The 8,524-nt window shown below is 35.3% G+C and overlaps 1 long non-coding RNA gene across 1 annotated transcript; it reads left to right on the top strand.

Annotated features, from left to right (window-relative positions):
* The first annotated feature begins 2,717 nt into the window (after window positions 1-2,717).
* Window positions 2,718-4,702, top strand: LOC310732579. Its single transcript, XR_014535512.1, has 2 exons — window positions 2,718-3,499; window positions 3,973-4,702. It is a non-coding gene; the product is annotated as an uncharacterized lncRNA (long non-coding RNA).
* The last annotated feature ends 3,822 nt before the right edge of the window (window positions 4,703-8,524 follow it).

Genomic DNA, 8,524 nt, shown 5'->3' with positions numbered 1-8,524 from the left:
GATGCACTTCGTTGTCGCGAGGGACATGGTTGGACCATATGTCTTCTCACTTTTTGGATCCCTTTCTTTGCACAAATCTCGTGGACTTTCTCGGGAGTGGATACCATATCTTTTGGATGTTTTCCAGAATTTTCGCGCCGTCATCATTTTTGAAACAGTGACAGAGACACTATGTGCATGCATGTGCGGTAGGATAGTCGAGATGGCCATGCCTAAAGGACAGTGAGATGTATCAGCAGGCTACAGGTAATGTTAATATGTTTTTGGGGGTGATTTGAATGTGAACCTTTTTGTTTAAGACCTAAAAATATAGTGAGTTGTAAATTTATTTCAAATGGGTTTTATATAAATGATTGAAAGGGATTCATGACTCCATGCCTGTATTTGCTGTTATCCTGGTACGTAACACCTAGACTAGCAAGATAAAGACTTAAATGTGTGTCTGAGCTGCAAACCTGCATTCATTTGCATTCATTTGCATTTAAATTATGTTTTTATATATTGTATTTATTTTTATTTATTATTTTATATATTATTTAACCCAAACTGAAGCAACCGCAGATCATAACACTGCCCCCACAGGCTTGTACAGTAGGCACTAGTCATTTCATCTGTTGCATCACTCTGGAAAGGGGTAAATCTGGACTTATCAGCTCACATGAACATTTCCCTTTGCCCTATTTTAATGTTCCTTCATATTCAATCCATGTTTTTCTATTAACCTGTGGTATTAACCAGTGGTTTTCTTAAGGATACACAGATGTTTAATCCCAAGCCTTTGAGTTCTCTTCACACTATGATGTGGATATGTTATGAATTTCACAAAAAAAACATAGCCATGTACTGTATTCTCCTGTATTCTATTTTTTTTTTTTTTTTTTTACAATTGCACCAAATGTTTCGTTGATGTCTGTTCACGATCATTCAAGATTTTTTTTTCTGTTCTTATTTATTTATTTATTTATTTATTTATTTATTTATTTAATGAAAATAAAAGTCAAACACTGCCCTTTCAGCTTTTAATTAGATGTTAAACACTTCTAAAATGTTCTACTTCTTCTACAATCTACTTCGTTGTTTGTTTTTCTTGATGCAGGTCAACAGTTTATCTCTTCTAAAGCAAAGTAACATCTTTTCCACGACTGCAGGATATGACAGTGTGTGTGTGTGTGTGTATATCCCAAAATTTCAATATTCTATTATGTCAAATTTTATTACTGCAGTCAAACACTGCTTTAAATGTTTGTAGAAAACCTTTGGTCGAGAAAGACTTTTGTGTGGACATGCAAGAGGTTCAACTGTAATTTTTTTAATTTAATTTATAAAATAATATATTTACGACATGCCCATTATTTAATTATAAAAAAAAAAAAAAAAAAAAAAAAAAAATATATATATATATATATATATATATATATATATATATATTAAGGGGTTTGTAAACAGGTGGAGATGAAACACACTTAAGAGGTTGAGCAGGAACAGACAAAGCATCTGGAGAGGTGAGAAAGAGACTAGAATGTTTGTTTAAAATGCAAACATGCACCTGAAATGCAAAAGTTCTCAACTTCTGAGGTCGACAGATTGACACGAGGAACGTCCTGCAATCCCAGAGTGACTCGTGAATAGACACAGTATCTGGGAGTAGATTATATGGTTAATGTTAAATTCTATACTTTTGGCTTTCATTTATTAAAATGTTTTAAATTATGATTAAAAGTAAAGGAGTGATGATTTTATTTAGGACGTTGTTAGATTTTTTTTTATTCTTCGAAGCCACATAAAATGCCTCAAGAATTTAATTACAAAAAAATACACAGAGGTGGAAAATATTATTGTCCATGCAATCTGATATCTTCAAGCGACTCACCTCTTCCCGAAACACTCAAACTAACACTTTCCAAGTTTGCTTTGTTTAAAAACAACAACAACAACAACCCCCCCCCCAAGTTGTAGGCTGATTTATCTTAACTTTGTAATCTAGCGTACCAGTGTAGATTCATTCGTTGCTAGAGAGTCAAAGCACTTTTGTACGTCGCATCTGCTAAATGCCACAAATAAAAACTATTAATGTAGCAAACTTCAGACCAGTTTTTTTAAGACTAGTGGCCTTTTTCAGCACAACAAGATTATTCAGTGTTGTGTTCTCCTGATGGTGCATTAATGAACATTAACATTTGCCAGTGTCAGAGAGACCTTTAGATGGTTAGAAGTCATTTTGGTCTCTTTGTGACCTTTGCTGGTTGATCAATTAATGGGAGGGTAGAAAAATAGTCTTAAATTGTTTCCAATTGTACATATGGTTAAGTTACTATTGTAATCATTACTTACTAGTTTGTTATCATTGGAATTATGTTGCCTTGACAACTATACTACAATCAGTTCCTGTCTGTCTGAAATGAAACCCTTTTCTGTCTTGCCGAGGCAATATCAAAGTTTGATATTGATGTCATGATGATCTAGTTTCTAGCATTTCGCTGATTATTCATGCTCACTGTTGTATTGTGTGGTGTTTATTAATGTTGCATTATTGTAAAAGTTACCAAAATGACACGTTGATGAAACATCAGATGAAAGTTCGTCAAGTCCAACGTTTTCTTTTTACAGTAAAGGCAATTCTGACTGTATGTTTTCTTTACTTCCCGTGCGTCTCTGGTGTTTTTGCATATGTTTATATAAGTTGTAGATTAAAGATGAACCTTGTGCGCTGAGTCGGCGCAGACGAGTGGAATCGCTGGCAGAGTCTGGATCCTTCAGATCAGAGATGAAATTCTTTGTGCTTATTTTCTTTGTGCTTGGCAGTTGTGGCTTTGCTGGAAGTGTGATCAGAGAATATATTTACTATCCTTATGGAACACAATTTTTGGCCGCCAGGAGTTACTGCACACAAAACTACAGAGATCTGGCTTCCATCACTACCGCTGAGGAACAACAGCGAATTTTGAAGGTTTTTGGTAACAATAATGATCCTATTTGGATTGGGTTGTACTGTAATTATGACGACTCAAAGTGGCAGTGGACTGATGGACAGCTAGTTTCTTTCACACAATGGTTTTCTGGCTATCCCATAGATGGGTATTTTAATAACCCAAATAACTGTGTTTTTTTAAAACAACAAGAATGGAGAAACACTAACAATATGAACCTTTATCCTTTCTACTGTTATAGATATTTGATTTTAGTGAATGAAAGTAAGACCTGGGTGGAAGCTCTTCAGTACTGCAAAACCAATTACAAAGGCTTGGCCTCTCTGCCCAGTACCACACAAATGCTTCAGGCAAAAACGGAGATGGTGCTGACCCAAACAGAAAGTGTGTGGACCGGCCTGCGATTCATGGATGGAAAATGGTTCTGGGTGAACGGAGAGCCAGTGGAGAACCAGAATTCACTGCTGCCATATCCAGCTCATCCGTATCGCTGTGGAGCTCTAAACAACATAACGAACGTCTGGGAGAACCGAAACTGCAACGAGACGCTGAACTTCCTCTGCTACAATTGAGTAATACAGTTCCAGGAAAAATTCTGAATTTTATAAATGTCAAGCCGATTAATGACATAATTTAGATGATGTTTGTGAAGACCAGCCACGGTTTTCTCTGTTTATCAATATATTTTTGAAATATTGTTTATTTATATTATTGATTTGTAATAATTATTAGACTTAAATTGTTTCTTAAATTTAATTTGTTGAAGTGACACTATCATCTTATATAAACATTAAATGGAGTGAACATTTAAACCTCAGGACAAATACATTTCAAAGGATTTTTTAAATGGCCAAAATATAATTATTAACTTTTGAATAAAGAATTTAATATTTAAAATTGGCATATTAAAAAAAAATAATAATAATATACACGTTTGTGGTGTTTAACAATTAAAGGAATTGTTGGCTTTAGACCTGCATTACATGTAAATATCCTTTCACAATGCATATAATGACACAATACTGTGTTCTGTCTTTCTAAACAGATGACTTTCTACAGGAAGGAATTTCCTCCAGGAAGATCAGATGATGCACTGCATAATACATTCAGTTATTTTAGTATGATGGTGAAAGGGTAGAAGTTTAAAACTAGGACATTACTGATAGAAACAAACCTGCTTTTAAGTTGCTTGAGATGTGAGAAAAATGTACATGTACACTGTAGGAGATTTTAATACTATTATATAGACAAAACTGTACTTATATTACTATTCCTATTTTCAATATGTGTTTAAATCTACTAGCTTGAAAATAATTAGACAGACAGATAGATAGATAGATAGATAGATAGATAGATAGATAGATAGATAGATAGATAGATAGATAGATAGATAGATAGATAGATAGATAGATAGATAGATAGATAGATACTTTGCTTGTTCAGCCATTTAATTCATAAACTATAAACTATTGCAATAATTCAAAATGATATTTTTAGTCATTTATTATACATCTGATTTTTCTGTCTCTGCAGTCCAGCATTGCATTATTTATATGTAGAAATAAGATTGTTTTAAATCTGTATACTTTTTAACAGAGTAAGATTTCTGAGTTTGAGCGCTGGGAAAATGTTCTTGCTTTTATTTACTAAATAAGAGATCCCTGGGGTTTTCCATTATTACTTGCTTTGTTAAAAAACATTTTTTTGTAATTTTTAAGTAAATGTAAATAAATGCTTTGAATTAAAAATAAATAAATAATAATAATAAAAAAAAACCGCTTATTGTTCAGTGATATTAAAATATACATTTTCAGATTTTCTATTAACAGCTTTTTACACAGGAGGCAATAAAACATGAGCAAAAAAAAAAGAGAAAAATAAACAAAGCATCTGAAGTGGCAAGATGCAAATGTACTCGAAATGCAAAACTAGTGATTTTCTGAGGTGTGAAGACGGGCACGAAGAAGACCATACAGTGTCAGCATGGCTAGCAAAAAGTAATTCGATTGGTAATAGTCAATACTACGACCAGTTTTAGCGTCACGCCGATAACTGGACATATTAATATCAGGGCTGTCAATCGATTCAATCATTTAATCGCTATTAATCACATTATTGTCATGAGTTTTCTCACGATTAATCACGCATTTTCATCTGATCTAAATGTACCTAAAATGAATACTTAAAAAATCTTTTATACTTAAATATTGCTGCTTTATGCAAATGTATGTTAATTATTATTGAAGCCAAACTCAACATAGAGAGAGCATGAAGACAAAATATTCTTGTAAATGGTTTAAAGTAATTATGGTGTTTTAAAGTACGTAAATCATAAAGCTGATACATGAATCAGGACACCAAATGGAACCTTTGCTAGGTTTCCACACAGATGGTTCATGAGGTGATACTGGAGAAACTGTACCTCTTCTAACTTTCATTCGGATGAAATCCTCAGAGAGTATTTGTTTTGTGGATCGGCTCAGACATTTTGAGCTTTTTCATATATTTATTATGTATGTGAGGCAAATTCACTGAGATTAGGTTGTTTTATTTATGTCTGTGAAGAGATGACAGAGACGCCAGAGAGCGCCCCCTGTCTGTTTTCTTTATATTACAAACGTACAGCGTTTTTGTTGTTATTATAAGTGTATACTTACACTATAATAAATATATATAGATCCTTTACAGATTTGAACCATGCATTGCTCTTATCTGTTCGATCAACAATGACAGAGTAATTGTTTTTTTGTTTCGGAATTATGAGGAAAAAACACCACAAAACGCGCCGGCGCCTTCATCGACCTCACTGACATCGTAGACTCAGGTCAGATCTGTGAATACCTTTGTAAGCACCTAGCATCAAGGGCGTTTCAATGTCCTGACGTTGATGAATACTTGACAAATCCAACATTCTGTTCTTAAGCAGCTTTAAACTTTCAGACTGGTTTTCTTAAAGTACCACCAAGTTTTCTTTAACATGCTGTGTAATGTATGATGTTTATTAATGTATAGTTATTGTAGAAAATCATTGTGCTTATTACCTTTCTGGTGGGCACTAATGGTTTGATTGAGGGTCCAATGAGAGAAGCTGAACTTTCTCTACTGCTGGATGTGAGTAATTAAAACAGACAGGGGGCCATCTATTAAAAAAAATACAAAAATACATTGTTGTGCTAGTGGCAATCAGAACCTAATGTTATTAGATGCGTTATATTATTGCGGTATGTGTTTTCTTGATTAGAATTCATCTATTCTGATCTTTACATACTTTTACGGTTAAAGAAAATAAGGTTTCAGGATACTTGTACTCTTATCGCAGCATTCTCTCCAGTATATCCCACTAAAACAACATTTAGCAGGTTTTTTTTTCAATCCGTTTCTCCTGCCTTAGTGTCCAACTTCACCTACAGCTCCTCATATGCCTTTTCCTTTGTTTTTGCCACATCCCTCTTTACCTGCTGCTGCATCTACTTGTACTCCTGCCTACTTTTCACACCACTCTGTCGATCCCAATTCTGTTTCTCCTTATGCTTTCCTGTACTTTCTTATTCCACCCACATATCTATTTGTCTTCCTTTCTATTTCCAGATGTCACACCAAGTACCCTAGCTGCCTTCCTTATCACTTCTGCAGTAGTTGCCCAATCATCCACCACCGAGCCTCTGTCTGACCTCTTCCCTCAATCTCACACTACAGTCTTCCTCCTTCAGGTTTCCACAATCTTATTCTTTCAGTCTTCACTCTTCTCCTCTTCCTCTTCACCACCAAAACCATCTTACAGACCACCATCCGATGCCGATAGCTACACTTTTCCTCTTCCAACACTTTACAGTCTCCAATCTCTTCCAGGTTGCATCTCCTGCATTAGATTTTTAGACACTTATATGTCACCCTATGCTCCTCCTTCTTCTTAAAATAAGTATTTAGCACTGCCATTTCCATCCTTTGCACAAAATATTCCACCATCTGCCCTTCCACAATCCTCTCCTTAAGGCTACACCTACCAATCACCTCCTCATCCCCTCTGTTCCCTTTACCAACATGTTCATTAAAATATTCCCCAATCACCAATCTTTCATTCCTAGGTACACTGTCCACCACTTCATCTAACTCACTCCATTCATTTTTTTTCTCCGCCATCTTACAATCCACTTGAGGAGCATAGGCACTGATGACATTTGTCACCCAATCAGAAACTCTCTTCACCTCCACTACACTCTTACTGTACTCTTCCTTCAGGATCACCCCTACACCATTTTTCTTTCCACCCACACCCATGGTATGCGAATCAGAAACATGTCAATTACATCAAAATATAGAGAATTTCACATTCAAGGTTACCAGTAAGGACTTTTTACACTGGTAGAGATGAATCACTCTTAAGCAGAAAAAAGAAAAACACAAAGTGGCAAGATTGAGAGAGTATCTGAGATGCAAATTTGTGCCTGATATGCAAAGGTTTTGACCTTTGGATCAAGACAGCCTAATTCCTAAATAAGGAATGTCTTACAGTCAGTGTGCTGGTGTGAAGGTGATTTGCTGGTGACACTGTTAATGACAAAAGTGAGGGCACACTAAAGCAGCATGGCTATCATGGCTATATTCAAAATGAGATGGAAGGAACTCCTTGTAGATTGTTGGCCATTCCAGTTGACTTTCTCATGAGGCTGACTGAGAGAATGCCAAGAGTGTACCAAACTGTTGGTGGCTGCATTGAAGAATCTAACATCTAAAACATATTCTCAGTTGTTTAAAATGTTTTTTTATTACTTAGACATTTTTGTGAAAGAGTGTTAGATGTCAGAGTACACTTAATTAAATGTAATGATTTTCTGTCTGTTTGAGCCAAAGAAATAAATGCAAACTCTCTGTACCCTACTGAATTGCATAGCAATATATTTTTTCTATTGCATCAGGCATTATCATGTCATGTTGCAGATCCAAACCAAGCCATGTCCACCTGCGACATCATACACTTACTCATGGGAGCTAGTCAACAATTTCACAAGTACCTTACAGGAGAAAAGATTTGCATTCAGATTTAGTATTCGGATTATCGGGGTAAAATGATGAATGTGCGCTCTTGGTGTTGTTTATACGTCATGAGATCTTTTGCCATAGTGATCTCAGTGCAATTGAGTCTAAATAAGGAGTACCGATTTATATATGTAAAGTTTGATTTACAAGTAAAGTCAAGTCAAGGAGCTTTTATTGTTATTTCTACCATCTATAGCTGATGAAGTACACAGTGAATTGAGTCCGAAATTAAACTTTCCTCCAGAACCCTGGTGCTACATTGAACAACATAAAGCTACATAACAGAAGACAGAGCAAGGCCTTAAGTAAGTGTCCTCGTCACATAACAAACAGTGCAGACAAAAATAACAGGAATTATTGTGCTCTTAATGATCTCCACAGAGGATCCATTGATGATCAGTGGAGAATGGCTGCTCTGTGCTCTTCTGAAATCAACTAACATCAATTTGGTTTTGTCAACATTCAGAGAAAGATTGTTGGCTCTACATCAGTCTATAAACTGTTTCACCTCCTCTCTGTATGCTGACTTGTCGTTCTTGCTGATGAGACCCACCACAGTT

The sequence above is a fragment of the Silurus aristotelis genome (assembly GCF_946808225.1).
Source record: "Silurus aristotelis genome assembly, chromosome: 10".
NCBI lineage: Eukaryota > Metazoa > Chordata > Actinopteri > Siluriformes > Siluridae > Silurus > Silurus aristotelis.
This window is presented reverse-complemented; position numbering and strand designations above follow the sequence as displayed.